The sequence below is a fragment of the Pristiophorus japonicus genome, chromosome 11, assembly GCF_044704955.1.
Source record: "Pristiophorus japonicus isolate sPriJap1 chromosome 11, sPriJap1.hap1, whole genome shotgun sequence".
Lineage (NCBI taxonomy): Eukaryota > Metazoa > Chordata > Chondrichthyes > Pristiophoridae > Pristiophorus > Pristiophorus japonicus.
Window position 1 is genome coordinate 69,889,898 of NC_091987.1, and position 22,547 is coordinate 69,912,444.

Here is a 22,547-nt window from a genome sequence, read left to right on the forward strand (position 1 = left end):
GTTCAGTATAGGACAAGGATTGAACTGGGAACCTGTTTGGTTTAGGAGGGCTATGTCCCAGGCTGAGCAATACATTTATCAACTGAGCCAGTAATGCATTCCAATATTGTACGTCTTTCAACCATTGAAATGGGACGCTTTCAATTGGCTAGCAATTCCTGGCTGCTGTGTGAATGTAACCATAGAGAACATCACAAGTTTTCTTTCCAAAGCATTTGTAAGCTCCAAAACCTGATTTCATTCTTACCTCTCATTTCTTGGATGCTTAACTGCCGTTTGTCATTTTTAAACTGTGCACATGTTTTTTATCATATAACATCTGAGTCTCATATAATAGGTTCTATTGAACCAAAGAATGTTTCTTACCTCAAAGGGATCTCTGAATAAACTATAAATATATCAAAATCTTGTTATTTTGTTTAGTGGATAAATGTTTCTGCAGCTTTAAAATGATTGATCCCTCCTTTGGGAGGCAGTGGGGAAAGAGTCCCATTGACGCAAGTATAACTATCAAATAAAACCCACACCCGCCATCTGAATGAACTTAAATTCCCTTTATTGCCATGTTATTATAAATTCCTTTCTTACTTTTAAAAACACACATAGCATCAAGACTGAAATATGCGTTTTTTGAAAATAACTTATTAAAATAGGGGTGGCTATCTTAACTAGGGAAGTAGATGTCATGTTACACCTTAGCTTAGATTAGTTTACGTTGGTTTCAGTTTGCACACTGTGGGGTTAAGTTTCCGCCTTGGGTACAGTTAGGAAATTGGGCACAAATTAAAATTGGAATTGTGCTGATTAGGTTACAGTGCAAGTTTCCAACTAAAACTCATTTGGATAGTTACAAATGTAAAATCTTCCATGAACCAGTACAATTGGTCATCATAATAGAAAATATTTTTTTTTTCTTTGCATTAAAAGATATTCATTGTTATATTTAAGAGTGATAACCTTGTCCAGTTTTATTAGTACACTAGAAAATGTTTTTTTCACAAAAAATAAGGAATTTTAATAAGCATGTCTAATCCTCCACTAGTGAATAACCTGATTTTAAATCACTGAAAATTACTTAACAAAACTATACTGAACCATTTACTAGTTTCATTTCTTATTAAAAATATGTAATTTACTTGTATAAACTTTTAAAACATGCCTACTAGTGCCTGTGCGCCTAAGAAAACAAATACAATTTGAAGAGTCTCCTCAAGCGGCTACAAACTTGCCTTCCTCGTTATTTTGATCTGGCGCTCGGTCAGTTTTAGGCAACACCAGCTTTGGGCGAAATGATTTTTAAACCAACAAGCAGGATTGTGGAAACTTGATTTATGCACGACGTTACTTATATTTAAAATTCCCTGATCTTTTGCGCTGGTTCAGCCGATTTCACCCGGGTGGCATTGATAAAACTAGTGGAAAGCAGCGAAAACTCTACCCATGTATATCTTTTGGTCTTCAGGTTTGGATAGGACTGTCTGAAATTCAAGTGGTCTCAATCCTAAATCGAAAAATAAAAGTAATGGTGAACAAGGGGAGATGGGGAGAACCGGTATCAAGTCATAATGAGGTAACTATCTTGGTTTCTCAGTATCTAGTCCCATAGACTGCACTGGAGGTCAGATCAGACAGACCAGAAGCAAAACTGTTAGACCATCATGGAAATTAAATGGATCTCCTGTAAAGGTCCCAGACCAGATAGATCTGATCCACACACTATAAAATCAACATTTAATAAAGTAAAAACACAACCAGTTTGTTATTCCTTTTTAAGCTGCTAATACAAGAAGTCCACTATTTCATTGGCATGTTACAGCTAATATGGTGCTTCAGTACCCTGGTGCAGTACAAATATAAAATAGCAAAGTAATGGGAGTTGATGTTGCAATGGGTTGGGCACTGATCATTTCCTTCTGCGACCTGGCATCAAGACCAGCTTAGACTGATGGGTATAATAGTTCCCTTTACCTGCTGGTTGTGAGAGTCCTTTTGGAAATGATTTTGGGGAATCTCAATCCAGTTCCTGGTGGGCATGCACCTGCAACATCAACCTGTTCTTAATGTGACATGAAAACCCAGAAATTCCACGCAGTGAGTTGCACCGATTTGCGCCAATGAGTCATGTGTTGCACCTGCAGAGTAGGTTTGGCTACAATTTTGTGGGTCAGCTCATTTCCACATTCATCAACTTCCATGTAACATGTGAGTAATAAGGGAGATGGAGAGAGACACTATCGAGGAAGGAAAGCATCAATCTTCACAGTGCAGATTCACAGTGAAAGTCAAACCGTGAGGAAGTACTGTGTTTTCTACTGACGTCAACATTGATAAATTATCTCACACCCACCCTGAGAAAATCCATTACATAGTCTTTCCATTAGTAATGTTAATTTTTGTGTTACTGTGTAGTATTATGATATCAATATGAAACATGAAATTAAGTTTTTTATTCCCTATTAATACAGAAAGTATTCTTTCCTAGTTACTAAAAAGAAATACAAGGCAAAGGCTACGTGAGAAAAAAATCATCTACATCAAAATTCTAGCTCAAAAATAAAAGTACTACCATGTGGGTTTTTCAATGCAGTCTGCATTTGGGAGGTATGAAATAACAAGATTAATTTATCTAAACAAAATAGAGGTCATAGTGGGCTTATTATGTATTCAACCTTTTTGTTCAGTGCTGAAATAATCTTTTCTCAGGGCTGAAAAAGGTATGGGATAGTCATCGGAACCCAACATTTTATTAACACACAAATACATGGATCCTCTAGAGGATAATTTACTACTACTTTTCACAATGCCACATGCGGCCTAACAGGTTATAAATATTTTCAGCCATGGTTTTTGCCAATTGCTAAATGAGAACTCTGTCTGTAAACTTTACAATCCTACCTCTACGGCCTTTGTCTGCATCCATTGTGATATTGTGATGTTTTATGGGAGTTGGCAGAGAGCATTGCAATTCCTAGCAACCACATCTGCAGTAAGTGTCTGCAGCTCAAAGAAATTTGGCTCAGAATTGTTGAGCTGGAGTACGAGCTGCAGACATCGCGATGCAACAAGGAGGGATAGTTACCTAGACACTTTGCTCCAGGAGACACTCACACCCTTAAGGTTCAATAGTACTTTAGAGTTAATCAATGGCCAGGGACAGGAGGGTGTGACTGCGAATCAGGAAGGTTTGGGGATCCAGGATGTAGTGATGGAGGCGCCTCAGCCCTTTATCCTACTTTCAGTTTTCTGTCCGTTACCCAATCCTCTATCCATGCTAATACATTACCTCCAATCCCATGAGCTCTTATCTTGTGTAATAACCTTTTATGTGGCACCTTATCAGTGCTGGGGCCTCAGCTATTTACAATCTATATTAATGACCGAGATGAAGGGACCGTGTGTAATGTATCCAAGTTTGCTGATAATACAAAGTGGGACAGTAAGCTGTGAGGAGAACACAAAGGGATATAGATAGACTAAGTGAGTGGACAGTAAGATGGAGCATGGGGCCCAAGTTTCCACATGATTTGCGCCTGATTTTTAGGAGCAACTGGTGGAGAACGGACTATCTTAGAAATCGCAATTCTCCACATTTTTTTTTCTGCAGTTCTAGTCAGGTAGAACAGTTCTACTTTGGAACAGAATTTTTTCTTCAAAAGGGGGCGTGTCCGGCCACTGACGCCTGATTTCAAAGTTTCCACAGCTAAGTTAGAATGGAGCAAGTGAAGATTTTTGTAGAACTGGAAAAACCTGTTCTACACATTAAAAAATCAGGCGCAGGTTACAAATTAGACGTCCAGAACAAGGTGGGGGGGAGGGAAGTCATTAAATTCTACAATAAATCCTTATTTATACTTCTACAAATATTATACAAATAAATCCAACCTGAATAAAAATTTATAAGCAAAGAAAAGATTAAATAAACCATCTTCCTACCTGTGTGAAAGTGCTTCAGGCACGGAGAATGCTGCAGTCAGCCTGAGGCGCCCGTTCTTCCCGCGGGGGGAGGAGGAGGCGCCCGTTCTTTCCCGCGGGGGGGGGGGGGGGGGGAGGTGGAGGCGCCCGTTCTTCCCGCAGGGGGGGGGGAAGGAGGCGCCCGTTCTTTCCCGCGGGGGGGGGGGGGGGGAGGTGGAGGCGCCCGTTCTTCCCGCGGGGGGGGGGGAGGAGGCGCCCGTTCTTCCCGCGGGGGGGGGGAGGAGGCGCCCGTTCTTTCCCGCGGGGGGGAGGGTGGAGGCGCCCGTTCTTCCCGCGGGGGGGGGAAGGAGACAGTGAGAAGGTTGCAAGTGCTGATGTGCTGATGGCAATGTGCTTTTATTAAAAAATGTTCAAAAATTCAACAGCTACAAAAAACTACAAAAATGGCCGAGTGCTAATGTTTTTTTCACACTGAGCATGTGCGAATGCTCCAGCGCGCATGTGCAGCGTTGCCGGCAGGAAAAAAACGAATTTAAATAGTACCCGCTCCCTCCCACTTACAAAATCGCCGCGAGTGTAGGCTCCGCCCCCCTGGGCGCCGCGCCAGGCAGACAAGGAGCTGCAGAACGCTACAGAATCGTGAGTATTTTTTAGGCGCCGTTTTAGGCGCGAAAAAGGGGCGCCCGTTTTTTATCGTGTGGAAACTTGGGCCCTTAGTGTGGGGAAATGTGAGGTTATTCACTTTGATAGGAAGAATAGAAAAACAGAATATTTTTTAAATGTGAGAAACTTAAAAATGTTGGTGTTCAGAGAGATTTGGGTATCCTTGTGCAAGAAACACAGAAAGCTAGCTTGCAGGTACAACAAGCAATAAGGAAGGCAGATGGCATGTTGGCCTTTATTGCAAAGGGGTTGGAGTATAAGAGTAGTGAAGTCTTGTTACAGTTATACAGGGCCTTGGTGAGACCATACCTGGAGTACTGTGCACTGCTTTGGTCTCCTTATCTCAGGAAGGATATACTTCACTTGGAGGCGGTGCAACGAAGGTTCCCTAGCTTGATTCCTGGGATGAGAGAGCTGTCTTATGATGAGAGATTGTGTAGAATGGGCCTATACTCTGGAGTTTAGAAGAATGAGAGGTGATCTCTTGTAACATACAAGATTCTGAAGTAGATTGACAGAGTAGATGCTGAGAGGTTGTTTCCCTTGGCTGGAATGTCTAGAAGTAGGGGGCACAGTTTTAAGGATACTGGGTAGGCCATTTAAGACAAAGATGAGGAGGAATTTCTTCACTCAGAGGATTGTGAATCTTTAGAATTCTCGGCCCCAGACATCTGTGGATGCTGAATCACTGAATATATTCAAGGCTGAGATAGATAGATTTTTGGAGTCTAGGGGAATCAAGGCATATGGAGATCGGGCAGGAAAATGGAGTTGAGGTCGATGAACAACCATGATCTTATTGAATGACAGAGTAGGCTCGAGGGGACGAATGGCCTGCTCCTATTTCTTATGTTTTTATGTTATCGCAGTTATCCTTTGTTAACCTGAGTTGAAAATTGAGTGCTTGTTGAATATGATTAATATGGTGACCAGAACACTAAATTCATTGCAATTTTTCCAAGCAGCTGGATTAATTTTCACTGTCTAATATGAATCTGTCTTTAACATAAACCACAATCCTTTGGGTAATTTTACACTCTTTTAAATTGCCTCATAGATTGGCCAAAGCGCAAATGGTTATTTATTTTGAATCATGCTTAGATTTCTAATATATCCCAAGTCCCAACTAATTTATTTGAAATTCATTGGCTTAACCAAACAAATGTCTGCAATAGCCTGGATACTGTGTTGAGCTCATAAATCTTTGCTTTAAATACTCAATAGGCTGTTTCAAACAATGATAAGACATGTCAAAATGGTTTATTCACAGATAGATCAAACAATAATGTGTTCCAGCAGGAATATTCTATTAGTTATCAGGGCAGCATCTCAATTGGTCTCATTCACCTGAATTACAAATGTATGAAACAAAAAGGCGACACCTTAGCACCAGCTGTTAAGACCAGTTTTAGGGATTATGTGGGCTGCTCCGGATGCCATATGGGCGAGGGCAAAAAAAAAAGCAGCATTGTTTAGCTTTTTATGAAGTCAGCGTTCGGTCATTAACATATTCAATGCCGACTTCTGCTCTCTCTTGCAAATTTGGCTTGCGTCTGAGCCAGCACCAGAGATGTTTACCTCCGGGAAAACAAACGTTAAACAGCGCTGAATGAAAAAAAGGTAAGTACTTACCATTATCATCTCAGACCTCACTCCTGCCTCCGACCTCCCCGATTCCCAACTGTAATGTATATAATGACTCGAAAGGCTTGTTACTGTAAACTCACTCAGGTGCAAACCTGGTTCAACTTTATTTGCGCCCAAAGTGCGCATATGACATGGTACTCACTCTTATATACCAGGGTCCGCGCTTACGTGCGTACAGCCCGATGACCTCCAACAGTGGCGCCCCCTGGTGTCTAGTGACCCCAAGCATCAATACATAACAACATCCCCCTTCAAGATCTTAGTATCAGTCTCTTTACAAATTAAGACGGTCTGGGGCTTTTCGCTCACGAGTTGATCATCTCAGTTCAACTCCAGTTCTGGGTGAGTGTTCTGAGTCAGTTATGACTGGAGGCTGAGTCGCCAATCTGATGGGAGTGGTAATGACCCTATCAGAGACTGAAAGTCCAGATTCAGTAATGACAGCAGAGTCTTCTGATGAATGAACATTGGTTGTTTGGTCACTGACTGCACCTTGCTCAACCGGTTCCGGTTCATCTGTGTGCTGCAATTTTATCTGATCAACATGTTTCCTGCATGTTTGCCATTCTTGAGCACGACAATAAACACTCTGTTACCCTGCTTGGCCGTAACCGTACCGGTGATCCACTTTGGACCTTGACCATAATTCAGCAGATAAACTGGGTCGTTGACAGAGATGTCACGTGACACAGCAGCACGATCATGATATCATTGCTGATTTTGACGTCTGTTTTCAACATGATCATTCAAATCAGGATGGATAAGAGAAAGCTTGGTCTTAAGACTTCTCCATCAGTAATTCAGCAGGGGAGACCCAGGTAAGTGTGTGAGGTCTTGTCCTGTAACTAAGCAATATGCATGACAAACGAGTCTGCAGTGAACCCTGAGTCACACATTTCATGTTTTGCTTGACCGTTTGAACCTCATGCTCTGTTTGACCATTAGACGCAGGTTTGAATGGGGCTGACCTCACATGTCTGATATCGTTGAGTTTCATGAACTCGTGAAACTCAAGACTTGTGAAGCAAGATCCGTTATCACTCATAACAATGTCAGGCAAACCATGAGTAGCAAACATGATATGAAGGCTCTCAATAGTAGCTGTAGATGTACTGGATGATATAATAATACACTCTATCCACTTTGAATACGCATCCATCAAAACAAAAAACATCTTTCCCAGGAAAGGGCCCACAAAATCGATGTGTATCCTCGACCATGGTTTAGATGGCCATGACCAAAGACTCAACGGAGATTCCGCTGGTACTTTACTTAGCTGCATGCAAGTATTGCACTAATGCACAAATTATTCCAGGTCAGAGTCAATTCCAGGCCACCAAACAATGGCTTTCATCATGACGATACCAGGATGAGTGCTATGTAGTTCACGTACAAATCTTTCTCTGCCTCACAGTAGACAATCTGACTGAATGGATAGTTCATCTTTGCGACGGTTGTAAGGTTTGGTCTCATCACACATTTCCATAGGTATTACAGACCAATCACCACTGAGGACACAACGTTTCACAATCGATAAAATAGTATCATGGCTGATCCAGATCCTCACTTGTTGAGCAGTGACAGGAATTCCTTCACTCTCAAAAGCATCCATTACTAACAGTAGATCTGCAGGTTGAGGCATCTCCACTTCAGGTGTGGCAACGGCAGACGACTCAGTGCATCAGCACAATTCTCAGTGCCAGGTCTATGACAAATTACATAATCATAGGCAGACAATGTCAATGCCCACCTCTGGATACAGGAAGATACATTGGTATTAATACCTTTGTTTTCCGAAAACAATGAAATGAGTGGCTTGTGATCTGTTTCGAGTTCAAAACGAAGACCAAACTGGTACTGATGCATCTTTTTGACCCCATATACATAGGTCAAAGCTTCTTTTTCTACCATGCTGTAAGCTGTTTCCGCCTTTGACAAACTTCTCAAAGCATACGCAACAGGTTGGAGTTTACCCAACTCATTTGCTTGTTGGAGTACACAGCCAACCCCATATGATGAAGCATCACAGGCCAATTCAAGACGCTTACACGGATCATAGTGAACAAGCAGCCTGTTTGAACAGAGCAGATTCTTGGCTTTCTCAAAAGCTCTATCTTGAAATACACCCCAGACCCAGTTGTCGCCTTTTCTGATCAGCATGTGCAGTGGCTCTAATAAAGTGCTCAATCTGGGTAAGAAATTACCGAAGTAGTTGAGTAGCCCAAGGAATGAACGCAGCTCCATCAAATTCTGAGGTCTGGGTGCATTTTTGATGGCCTTAGTTTTCGAATCAGTAGGCCTGATGCCATCAACAGCAATCTTCCTCCCCAGGAATTCAACTTCAGGTGCCATGAAGACTTCGAATGTTTCAGCCTGAGTCCCACTTTGTCCAGATGATGCAGGACTTCTTCAAGATTGTTCAGATGTTTAGCAGTGTCGCGACCTGTGACCAGAATGTCATCTTGAAACATGACATTTCTAGGAATGGACTTCAGTAGACTCTCCACGTTCCTCCGAACGGATTTCAAAAGGGCACCTGTTGCAGACAAACAGTCCTTTATGGGTGTTGATGCAGGTGAGTTTCTTTGAAGTGTCAACAAGCTCCTGTGTCATTTAGGCCGACGTCAGATCCAGTTTAGTGAACGACTTTCCACCAGCTAGTATGGCGAACAGGTCATCAGCCTTCGGTAGTGGATACTGATCCTGTTTCGAAAATAGATTAATCATAACCTTGTAGTCTCCACAGATCCTGACAGTGCCATCACAGGAATGATGGGACTGGCCCATTCATTAAGTTCAACCGGTGATATGACCCCTTCACGTTGGAGTCTGTCAAGCTCAATTTCGACCTTCTCTCTCATCATGTACAGAACAGACCGAGCTTTATGATAGACAGGCCTTGCATCAGAATCCAGGTGAATCTGCACCTTGGCTCCAATAAAATTGCCAATGCCCGGTTCAAACAAAGAAGCAAACTTCTTCAGCACGTGAGCAAATTAAGTGTCATCCACTGAGGACAAGCTTTGATATAATTCCAGATCCACTTGATTTTCTCGAGCCAATTCCTGCTGAACAGCATTGGACCATTGCCTGGGACGATCCATAATGGTAAATCGTGAACCACACCACCATACAACACCTTGACGACTGCACAGCCAATCCGAACTAATGTCCTAGGGGGGAATGTTTGCTAGTGCTGTTGGGAAGGATTTAAACTAATATGGCAGGGGGATGGGAGTCTATGCAGGGAGACAGAGGGAAGTAAAATGGGGGCAGAATCAAAAGGTAGAAAGGAGATAAGGAAAAGTGAAGTGCAGAGAAATCAAAGGCAAAAATCAAAAAGGGCCACATTACAACATAATTCTAAAAGGACAAAGAGTGTTTAAAAAAACAAGCCTGAAGGCTCTGTGTCTCAATGTGAGGAGCATTCATAATAACGTGGATGAATTAACTGCGCAGATAGCTGTTAACGGATATGATGTAATTGGGATTACGGAGACATAGCTCCAGGGTGACCAAGGCTGGGAACGCAACATCCAGGGGTATTTGATATTCAGGAAGGATAGATGGAAAGGAAAAGGAGGTGGGATAGAGTTGCTGGTTAAAGCGATGATTAACGCAATAGTAAGGCAGGACATTAGCTTGGATGATGTGGAATCTGAATGGGTAGAGCTGCGGAACACTACAGGGCAGAAAACGCCAAACAGTAGTAGTGAGGTTGGGGATGGAATAAAACAGGAAATTAGGGATGCGTGCAATAAAGGTACAACAGTTATCATGGGTGACTTTAATCTACATATAGATTGGGCTAACCAAACTGGTAGCAATACAGTGGAGGAGGATTTCCTGGAGTGTATTAGGGATGGTTTTCTAGACCAATATGTCGAGGAACCAACTAGAGAGCTGGTCATCCTAGACTGGGTGTTGTGTAATGAGAGAGGATTAATTAGCAATCTTGTCGTGCGAGGCCCCTTGGGGAAGAGTGGCCATAATATGGTAGAATTCTTCATTAAGATGGAGAGTGACACAGTTAATTCAGAGACTAGGGTCCTGAACTTAAAGAAAGATAACTTCGATGGTATGAGACATGAATTGGCTAGGATACACTGGTGAATGGTACTTAAAGGGTTGACAGTGGATAGGCAATGACAGACATTTAAAGATCACATGGATGAACTTCAACAATTGTACATCTCTGCCTGACGTAAAAATAAAATGGGAAAGGTGGCTCAACCGTGACTAACAAGGGAAATTAAGGATAGTGTTAAATCCAAGGAAGAGGCATATAAATTGCCCAGAAAAAGCAGCAAAACTGAGGAATGGGAGAAATTTAGAATTCAGCAGAGGACGACAAAGGATTTAATTAGGAGGGGGAAAATAAAGTATGAGAGTAAGCTTGCAGGGAACATAAAAACTGACTGCAAAAGCTTCTATAGATATGTGAAGAGAAAAAGATTAGTGAAGACAAATGTAGGTTCCTTGCAGTCAGAATCAGGTGAATTTATAATGGGGAACAAAGAAATGGCAGACCAATTGAACAAATTCTTTGGTTCTGTCTTCACTAAGGAAGACACAAATAACTTTCCGGAAATATTAGGGGACCGAGGGTCTAGTGAGAAGGAGGAACTGAAGAAAATCTTTTAGTCAGGAAACTGTGATAGGGAAATTGATGGGATTGAAGGCCGATAAATCCCCAGGGCCTGATAGTCTGCATCCCAGAGTACTTAAGGAAGTGGCCCTAGAAATAGTGGATGCATTGATGGTCATTTTCCAACATTCTATAGACTCTGGATCAGTTCCTATGGACTAGAGAATAGCTAATGTAACCCCACTTTTTAAAAAAAGTAGGGAGAGAGAAAACAGAGAATTATAGACCAGTTAGCTTGACATCGGTAGTGGGGAAAATGTTGGAATCAATTATTAAAAATATAATAGCACATTTGGAAAGCAGTGACAGGATTGGTCCAAGTCAGGATGGATTTATGAAAGGGAAATCATGCTTGACAAATCTTCTAGAATTTTTTGAGGATGTAACTAACAGAGGGGACAAAGGAGAATCAGTTGATGTGGTGTATTTAGACTTTCAGAAGGCTTTTGACAAGGTCCCACACAAGAGATTAGTGTGCAAAATTAAAGCACATGGTATTGGGGGTAATGTATTGATGTGGATAGAGAACTGGTTGGCAGACAGGAAGCAAAGAGTAGGAATTTTCAGAATGGCAGGCAGTGACTAGTGGGGTGCCGCAAGGTTCAGTGCTGGGACCCCAGCTATTTACAATATACATTAATGATTTAGACAAAGGAATTGAATGTAATATCTCCAAGTTTGCAGATGACACTAAGCTGTGTGGCAGTATGAGCTGTGAGGAGGATGCTAAGAGGCTGCAGGGTGACTTAGGCTATGTGAGTGGGAAAATGCATGGCAGATGCAGTATAATGTAGATAAATGTGAGGTTATCCACTTTGGTGGCAAAAACAGAAAGGCAGAATATTATCTGAATGCTGACAGATTAGGAAAAGGGGAGATGCAACAAGACGTGAGTGTCATGGTACATCAATCTTTGAAAGTTGGCATGCAGGTATAGTGGGCGGTGAAGAAGGCAAATGGCATGTTGGCCTTCATAGTGAGAGGAATTGAGTATAGGATCAGGGAGGTCTTACTGCAGTTGTACAGGGCCTTGGTGAGTCCGCACCTTGAATATTGTGTACAGTTTTGGTCTCCTAATCTGAGGAAGGACATTCTTGCTCTTGAGGGAGTGCAGTGAAGGTTCACCAGACTGATTCCCGGGATGGCAGGACTGACATATGAAGAAAGACTGGATCGACTAGGCTTATATTCACTGGAATTTAGAAGAATGAGAGGGGATCTCATAGAAACATATAAAATTCTGACGGGATTAGACAGGGTAGATGCAGGAAGAATGTTCCCGATGTTGGGGAAGTCCAGAACCAGGGGTCACAGTCTAAGGATAAGGAGTAAGCCATTTAGGACCGAGATGAGGAGAAACTTCTTCACTCAGAGAATTGTGAACCTGTGGAATTCTCTATCACACAAAGTTGTTGAGGCCAGTTCGTTAGATATATTCAAAAGGGAATTAGATGTGACCCTTACGGCTAAAGGGATCATAGGGTATGGCGAGAAAGCAGGAATGGGGTACTGAAGTTGCATGATCAGCCATGATCATATTGAATGGTGGTGCAGGCTCGAAGGGCTGAATGGCCTACTCCTGCACCTATTTTCTATGTTTCTATAATCACCGGTATGAGTTCCTTCATGTAAGTACGCACCTTGGCATTGACTGGACTCTGCTCAGGCTTCACAGCCTCAGTGTCCCACAGCTTGTTGAATGTCCTTTGGCTCATTATCGACTGACTCACACCCGTGTCCAGCTCCATTGATACAGGCACACCATTCAACTTCACATTAACCATTATCGGTTGGCTCTTTGTCAGGAACGAATACAGGCCATACACTTCCTCGGGTATCTTGGGTTGCATATCCGTGTCAGCACTAGACTGGTCGTCATCTTCAATGTGATGAGCAGCAGCACACTTGCTCAGTTGTGGGCACATTCGCTGAAGATGCCCCACTTTCGAACAGCCTTTACAGATGTACTGTTTAAACCAATGCTGATGAGGCCGATGATTGCCTCCTCAACGCCAACAGTGTGAAATCGGATTCGTACCAGTTGGCGGACTTTGAGCAGCTACAGGTTTCACATAAGCAGTCGCGTAGGCCCTGCCATAAGCAGCTCTGCCAGACGACGACACAATCTTGTTTACAGTACTAGCTGTTGAGCTCCGACTCTTCGATGATATCTGCCTTAAATTATCATCAGTCGCCATGCATGCCTGGGCAGTCGCGATGGCCTTACTCAAATCCAGCGTTTCTGCTGCCAATAATTTTCGAAGGCATCAACCATGATGTGATCCTATCATGAAGAAATCTTGCAGCATGTCTTCCAACGGGTTTCCGAACTTACACGGCTCTGCCAGACGTCTTAAGTCAGCGACAAATCCCGACACATCCTGGCCCTCAGCACGAACATGTGTGTAGAAGCGATAGCGTGAGATGATCCCCTCTTTTGGCTTGAGATGTTCACGCACCAGAGCTCACAAGTTCCCATACTCTTTGTCCATTGGACGTGCAGGTAAGAGCAAATTCTTTGAGGCCATAAATTTTTGGACCACGAATGATGAGGAAAACCGCCCTGCACCTAACTGTTTCACCAGCTTCCTCCATTTTGTTGGCCATGAAATACTGATCCAGGCGGTCAATAAAATCTGCCCAATCCTCGCCATCCACGAATCTCTCCAGAATTCCAACGGTGCCCATTGTACATGCGAAGGTTCTTAAGTTACCTCGTCGCCAAATGTAATGTATTTAATGACTCGAAAGACTTGTTACTGTAAACTCACTCAGGTGCAAACCTGGTTCAACTTTATTCGTGTCCAAAGTGCGCACGTGACATGGTACTTGCTCTTATATACCAGGGCCCATGCAGTCGCGCGTACAGCCCGATGACCTCCGACAGTGGTGCTCCCTGGTGTCTAGTGACCCCAAGCATCAATACATAATACCAACCCACCGAGGTTTGGTTGACCTCAAGTTTACGGAGGATAGAACATGGGAGACCGGCTAGGAATGTGTTGGAATAGTCAAATCTAGAGGAAACAAAGGAATGGATGAGAGTTTCAGAAGCAGCTCAGAGTTTCATAAGCTGAGGCAGGGGCAGAGTCAGGTGATCTTAATGGGTAGAAATGGATAGCATAGAATCTAGACAAACTTTCCTGATGGCTTTAGTGAATAATTGTGCTGCCGAGGTTGTGATGATCCATACAGACCAAGAAGGCCCCTGTCAAAACCACAGCCTGTGTTGAGTATGCTCATTTCAGCTTGGAGTGCTGTTACGAATGGTACAATAGGTCTCTGCTCTCCTGGGCTATGTAGGAGAAAAAGCTGCAGGAGTTTCTGCTCCTGTTTGTTATCAAATGACCCCTGCTAGAAATACATGTGGTGTGTGACCTCCAGATTGGGCTTGGGTGTGCTGCTTCCCAAATTGAATAGCTTCAGGATACCCATTGTTTATGCTCACGTGAAGAATAGTCACTTGGCCAAGATATTGGCAGTGGTCAGCATCTATTGAACTGTCCTCTAGCAAGAGTTAGAGCTTTGGGTGCAATTGGTAAACTGGGAGGAGATTGCGCTTGAAATTGTGTTGTTTTTCCAAAGTGAAGTTACGGTTGAAGTTTCCACCCAAACTCATTTGGATAATCACAAACGTAAAATCTTCTATGAACCAGTGCAATCGGTTACCTTAATAGAATGTAATTAATTTTATTTTCTTTGCAGTAAAAAATGTTTCTTTTTGTATTTAGGAGTGGTAACTTGGTGCAGTTTTATTAATACAGCTAAAAATGGATTTTTGATAAAGCATTTTTAATAAGTGTGTCTAGTTATCTATGAGTAAACTGATTATAAATCACCGAAAATGACTTAAAAAAAATATATAATAAACCATTTACTAGTTTCGTTGGTGTACACTAGTCAGTTTCTCAGTAAATTAAATAGTTTTAAATTGGTTAAAACGTGCCTACTTGTGCCTGTGCGCCTTTTTTTAAAAAAAAGCTCCGTTTGCTGAGCCTCCGCGAACGGGTGCAATTGGCGGAATCTCGCCATCCTCATTATTTCAATCTGGTGCAAGGCCAGTATTGTGGGTGGGGCCAGTTTGCAGCACAATTGTTTTAAACCAGCGTTAAAAGATTGTGGAAACTTGATTTATGATTAACATACCATGCGTTTAAAATTCCTCGATCTTTTGCATTGGTTTCAGCCGGATTGTGTTGATAAAACCAGCACAAATTAGCAGAAACTCTAGGCCACGGCCTTTAAGGAGAGGAGGGGAAAAATTGGGAAAAATGAATCCAGTCCAAGCACAGAATTTTAACATCCAATTCCTAACATACAGAAATTAGGATGCAAGCAAAACTCCCTGTATAAAAGTTACATACATTATAATCCATTAAGCAAGGAGAAGATTCTAATATATAAATCTATTTTGCTTCCAATTTCTAAAGGAAGAAAAGGACTTCAATTTAAATGGCACTTCATCAGAAACATCTCAGGCACTTTGCATACAGTGAACTACTTTGAAGTGCAGTAATTGTTATTACATGGGCAAAGCACAGCAGCCATTTTCCACATTGTAAGATTCCCCAGGCAGTAATGAGATGAATAGCCAATTAAGTTGTTTTTTTAGTGGTATTGGTTGAGGAAGAAATGTTGGCCAGGATAAGTCTTGGCTCTTCTTTGAATAGTGCTAAGGGATAGTTAAAGTCTATTAAAAATGATAGCATTTCAGTTTAACAGCTCATGTGAAAAACAACAGCACTGCCTCAGAATTGTACTGGGTTCAGCCCAAGTTCCTGGTGTAAGGCTTGAACCCTTAACTTTTAAGCTAGAGGTGACGATTTATAAAATTGAGTCAAACTAGCACTCATTGTGATTGAGACTTAATTTTGATCCAATGAATAATTTTCTGTCAACCTATTATCCACATATTAGGGCTTAACTGTATTGGGTTCAAAATCAAAATCATCTGGGAACAGGGAACTTTCCTTGACTCTGATCTGGATAACTGCCATTTATAATATGGTATTGAAACTTAGAATTGAGTCAAGTTTTCACGAAGTTAAGTTGCATGAAGGAATATTAATTTTAACAGTCCTGAACTATCCTGGATTTGACTCTAATTCAGTTGGATGACTTTATGAAATGGCTTACAGCTTTTTTCAATACCATGCATGTGTGAATTTTGTACTCAACTTCCATTTTGGTATCTGTACCAATCAATCCCAGGTCAGTACAGTACTGTTAAATGCGAAGTAATGTTCCTTACATAATCTATAATGTACCTTAAATCCAACCTCATAATATAAAGAGCATCAAGGACTTAAAGCATTTTAAGCTTAAAAATCCCCAAAGAATGATGAGAAGGTAATTGCAGCTTTACCACACTGCAGTTTATAATTTCTTTAAGTAGCTGTAAATGGCTGTCTACCAACTTGTACCACCCGTGGTTTGTGGGAGGGTTGAGGAAGCAGTGGGGCATAAATGGGCCCAGGGTGTTTTACAGATAGCAGTTAGAAAATGCTTTCTTCTAACCTATGTCCCAGCATGAAAGGCATGTTCTAAACCAAGATAAGGACCTGTCGCTATCATTTCAATTTCAAAGCAAGAGTTCTGATTTAGCTGTTCCATTGAAGCCAGGCTTTTCTGAGTCAGATCAGATACTTATGAATTTTAACAATATAGAATGTAACAATAATTTAATTATGTTTAAAAATATGGGGGCTGTTTTTTTTCCTGTTAATGTGGTGTAAACAAAGTTTTTGCTAATCTTGCACAGAAGCTGCAATAGCCTGTTAGGAGAATCCCCAGGAAATTACCAGTGCAAGTGTTCTCCTCGGTGTAATTCAGTGCATTTTTCAGATATTAGTTGAACTTTGAAACAGACCTCTAATTATCTCCCATGATTATCACCTGGAATGTTGACACTTTAGAAATGTTAAGATTCTCACTACTATTGAGCATAGAAATAGAGAGTGAAGCACCCAGTAACCTTCGCCATTTCATTTGTTTTGTTTTCAAATAAATAGCAAAGAAGTTGAGTTATGAAAATTCTAAGTGTCACCTATGTTTCGTTGAACGTTTAGTAATTCAAAGGCTTACGTTTTCTTATAACTGTGAAAGCAAGAATGAGACAGAGTGAGGAAAGGAAGAGACAGGCACAGACACATCCAGGAATCACTTACAAAACACCAAAATGAATGTTTACAGAAATCCCATCGAAAGTATCAAACCAATGCTGCTTGACATGAGATCCCTGTTCCCCACCAGAATTGTGAAATTCCATCTTCAGAATATATTTTAAAAGTTGAGATTTGACTTGGGTAGTCAGTGTAAATCAGTAGCCCTGGTTATTACCTCTACCTGACATAAACACCCTGTTGTTATAAAACAGGGACTCCTCCAACTCACCATGAGCAACACCATGGGAAAGTTACTCGTTTCATAGCTAAAACTGATTTTAGGACTTTCAAATGTCAGACCTAGGCTATGTAATTGATCACTAAAATAACTCTCAAAATATTAAAAAGTGCATTAAAAACCATAAATGAATGTCTAGGTATAAAAAATAATTTGTTATTCAAGCACAGAAATGCAGGAATATTTTAGCTATATGTTATGCTGTTTTTTATGTACAATGTATATTTATTCATATTAGTATATGATACTGTAGTTATGTTTTTATGGAAGTTTGTGGATATTTAGATGGTTATTGTTCTCATCATCATCATAGACAATCCCTCGGGAGTCAAGGATGACTTGCTTTCACACTAAAGATGAGTACTCAGGTGACTGATGAACTCATTTTAAATGGCGGAAGATGCCTGCACATGAATTCTTTTAACGTGGGGTTGCCATTGCGCACCAGACACCACACGGGCCTGACTGAACAAGATCTTGGTCCAGTGGCAAGGGGATCCAAGATGACTGGAGACCAGGCTCCACCACATGTGCCAATACCTACTTCTCTTCTTCTTAGACAGTCCCTCGTGTCGAGGATGATTTGCTTCCACACCAAAAAGGGATGAGTTCACAGGTGTTTCAATGAAGGACCTGACATTCCGGATCCCGAACTACATACTGAAGGGTGGAAGATGCCTGTGAGTGGATTTTTTAAACGTGTGGTGGCCGTTGCACACCAGCCACCACACAGGCTTGACAGAGCTAGGTCTTGTTCCAGTGGCAAGGATTATCCAAGACAACTGGAGACCAGCTCTGCTGCACGGACCTAGTGCACACACATATCGCAGTGTGGGCTGGCCCGTGCTGCCTCTGGGCCCTCGACTCTTCTGGGCCCCGACCTCACGCCTCTCCTCGGCCCCGATCATGTCGCTCTGCAATCTCTGGCCGCTCCTTCGCCCAGACCTCGCCGCTCCTCTGCTGTTTGCCACCTCTCCTGCTGTACCTGTCCACGCTCCAATCAGTGACCTGGATTTTGGTGATGTCCAATCCAGTCGCCCTTCTACAAGTCATCACCCTCCTGCACCAGCTCGCACTGCTCCCTGAAGTGGCCTCCACGCTGCTCCTGGGTCGCTGCACCTCTGCTCCTTTTATGGCCCCAACCTGCGCTGGTGGTTTCTCCCAGGTCGGGAGCTCCATACAAAAACACAAACTCAAACATAATCTTACTGTCCTCCTTCCCACAGGACCTCGCTCTTCATGGAATTCATAGTAGGCAATGTGAACCTCACGACCTCACATCCTCGCTATTGTCCCGTGCTCACCTTCCCTTGGTCGTGTCCGCGCTGCTCCACCTCTGGGCTCCGACCACTCCGCTCCTCCGTGCCTTGTCTGGCCTCTCCTCTCCACTTTCGACCTCCGAACCTCGCCCGTCCTGACCTCCGCTCCTGGCTGCTCCCGACCTCCGCTCCTGAACGTCGCTCCCGACTTCCGCTCCTCGCTGTTCCCGACCTCCACTCGTCGCCGCTCCTGACCTCCGCTCTGCGTTGTTGATCCTGCTGCTGCAGTGGCTAGCTTTTTTTTGATTTGCCCACAGCTGCAGCCTCATGCTCTAAACTGCTCCTCTGACTGTCCCGGTTATTGTTCTAAACAGGAGTACAGAGCAGTTGATAAATGTTGCATATGTTTCCACAACTGAAGGGACTTTTTCCATTCATCTCTATTTTCACGTAACACTTAATGTTACAACGCTACAACTCATTCAATGTACAATTTGTTAACTTGATATTATGAGTTCAATTTTCAGAGCAAAACGAGTGCAACTCTGCATAAAATTAATTTCTAATATTTTTATTGATCCACTTCTGCACTTGACTGAACATACACTCTGTGCAAATCACAGTGGGATTTTTTTTTGGTGTGGAGCAGGGTCTCCGCTCGGCCAGCCAGATGGCACCAGCGAGAGGTTTGATTAATCATCCAATCATAGAATGGTTACTGCACGGAAGAAGGCCACTCGGCCCATTGAACCCAAGCCGGTTCTCTGCAAGACTCTCACTCCCGTGCCAGCTCTCTGCAACAGAACCTCAGCTAGTCCCTTTCCCCGTAGCCCTGCAAATTATTTCTTTCAGGTAAAAATTTGCAGGGCTAAAAAACAACAAAAAAGAATTCAACAATGATAAACACACCCCCCTCCCTACCTGTGGCCACGTTTCTCTCCAGGTCCTATCCCACCCCGTGTTTTTATCCCACCCGCCCGTTTTGGTCTACGCTGACCGACACGACGACGTTGTGCAGTGTGGGACGGCGCAAGATTTCCTTCCATGGTGGAGGTGAAGGAGTGGAAGTTGAAGCTTGAGGCTCCACTTCCGAGTCAGGAGGAACTGTGTCCTCCGTACTCACTTGCGTACTCGGGATCTTGCTGCGAGCTGACATGATACCCTGGGGTGCAGCGCCATGTGCAGCCATCAACGCATGCCGAAGGGCATTGGTTGCGGTGGTCTGCTCACGAATGGCCTCCAACGTCTCCCATGCTGTCTGTGTTTGCACGGAAGACCAGTTGGAGAAGTTCGTGCTGAACTCGCTCCAGTTCGTGGAGAACTGGCTCCAGTTTGCGGAGAAACCCGCAAAACCCTGGATAAGGTCGCGACCGTCTCCGTGCACAGGGATATCATGCTCTCTGTCTGGCCCTCCATGGTAGGCGATTGCTCACCCCGCTGACCCGACCTCCGTGGGGTTGGCGTTTGCAACATTTCACGCCTTGGTGTGAACACCTGCACATCGCTTGGTCCCGGTGCCTCATCCATCTCAATAGAGCTGGCTGCAGGTTGTTCTCCCCCCACAAAAACAATATCGTCCTCTTCCACCTCCTCCTGCTCTGGCTCCACAGTCGTGGGCTGTTCTCCTCTTCCTCCTGCGAGGTATTTGATGGTGCAGGAGGAGTGGATAAGTCCACTGACTCTAACGACACTTGACCTTAAAAAGACGAATGACATTTCTAAACAACTTATTAGGACATTGTTTTGGATCGATAATAATAGACCCAGGTTCGGGGTCTGGATGAATGTTAAATAAGAGACAAGACAAATGAAGTAAAGATAAAACACCGTTTACTGATAGAAAAAAAACATAATACAGTTTACGAAGAAAAGAGAAGTATGATAAGATGCAACAAAGCTCACAGCCTTCGGCCCGTCGGGAACTCCGCAACGACGGCTGGTCAGGAGCCTTGGGGGTCCCGGCACCGCTCGCAAATCACGGTCCAAGGTGAAGTTCAAAGAGCTACTGGACAGTTCCGTTCCTTTATACTATTGAACAAACATGGGTGCATGTGGCTTATCTGTAAGGCCCCAGCTGTTCTTCCACAAAGCATGAGACCTCGAGGCGCCGATCATCCCATAAACAAGATGGTGTGCGCATCAAGGTCTCTCTCTCTCTCTCTCTCTCTCTCTCTCTGCATCAACAACATTCCACGAGGCATGAAGCAGAAAACACACTGTAAATGTCGGAATATCATAATTAACCCTATGTGATTAACCCTATACAATACAATCCACCCTTGATATTTAGACATTCTAAGTAATATAATCGAGTTGAAGGCGTAATGCATCAGTCACATGTTGAGTATGCGTAAGCAACGCCCGCAATCTACACCAAAGAATACATACGAGCAGTAATATCAGTAATAACACGACAAGTAAAACAACGATAGGATGTATTAACAGCTTCAAAGTGGCGGATGTTTTTGGGGACCATCCATAAAAGATGTCCCACCAATGGTGTACCGTAAGGTCAGTGACCGTTGTCGCAACTCTGACCTCGGTGCCTTCACTGTAATTCATAGCAACTTGCAGAGTATGAATAGTATGCCCCCGTTTGCTCAATTCGTAAGTGACCTTTTGGTTATCTTTTAGAAATTGAGCTAAACGAGGTCTACAGTGGGAGGATGGTTAGTAATGCCTAGGGCAGTGAGATAGCACACAACATTTTTCCATCGTCCCAATCGATATGACCTATTAGAATGAAGGTCACATATGGTATGGAGGAACTGAGGGAAATCCTTATTAGCCGGGAAATTGTGTTGGGGAAATTGATGGGATTGAAGGCCGATAAATCCCCAGGGCCTGATGGACTGCATCCCAGAGTACTTAAGGAGGTGGCCTTGGAAATAGTGGATGCGTTGACAGTCATTTTCCAACATTCCATTGACTCTGGATCAGTTCCTATGGAGTGGAGGGTAGCCAATGTAACCCCACTTTTTAAAAAAGGAGGGAGAGAGAAAACAGGGAATTATAGACCAGTCAGCCTGACATCGGTAGTGGGTAAAATGATGGAATCAATTATTAAGGATGTCATAGCAGTGCATTTGGAAAGAGATGACATGATAGGTCCAAGTCAGCATGGATTTGTGAAAGGAAAATCATGCTTGACAAATCTTCTGGAATTTTTTGAGGATGTTTCCAGTAGAGTGGATAAGGGAGAACCAGTTGATGTGGTATATTTGGACTTTCAGAAGGCGTTCGACAAGGTCCCACACAAGAGATTGATGTGCAAAGTTAGAGCACATGGGATTGGGGGTAGTGTGCTGACATGGATTGAGAACTGGTTGGCAGACAGGAAGCAAAGAGTAGGAGTAAATGGGTACTTTTCAGAATGGCAGGCAGTGACTAGTGGGGTACCGCAAGGTTCTGTGCTGGGGCCCCAGCTGTTTACACTGTACATTAATGATTTAGATGAGGGGATTAAATGTAGTATTTCCAAATTTGCGGATGACACTAAGTTGGGTGGCAGTGTGAGCTGCGAGGAGGATGCTGTGAGGCTGCAGAGCGACTTGGATAGGTTAGGTGAGTGGGCAAATGCATGGCAGATGAAGTATAATGTGGATAAATGTGAGGTTATCCACTTTGGTGGTAAAAACAGAGAGACAGACTATTATCTGAATGGTGACAGATTAGGAAAAGGGGAGGTGCAAAGAGACCTGGGTGTCATGGTACATCAGTCATTGAAGATTGGCATGCAGGTGCAGCAGGCGGTTAAGAAAGCAAATGGCATGTTGGCCTTCATAGCAAGGGGATTTGAGTACAGGGGCAGGGAGGTGTTGCTACAGTTGTACAGGGCATTGGTGAGGCCACACCTGGAGTATTGTGTACAGTTTTGGTCTCCTAACCTGAGGAAGGACATTCTTGCTATTGAGGGAGTGCAGCGAAGGTTCACCAGACTGATTCCCGGGATGGCGGGACTGACCTATCAAGAAAGACTGGATCAACTGGGCTTGTATTCACTGGAGTTCAGAAGA

General features: G+C 43.2%; 1 long non-coding RNA gene across 2 annotated transcripts in view; it reads left to right on the forward strand.

The window, feature by feature from the left end:
- Positions 1–22,547, forward strand: part of LOC139275753 (uncharacterized) — a 165,535-nt gene that overhangs the window by 38,156 nt on the left and 104,832 nt on the right. For both annotated transcript variants that reach the window (XR_011595748.1, XR_011595749.1), the window contains exon 3: positions 1,463–1,570. This is a non-coding gene — a long non-coding RNA (uncharacterized lncRNA). The remainder of the gene's footprint in view (positions 1–1,462; positions 1,571–22,547) is intronic.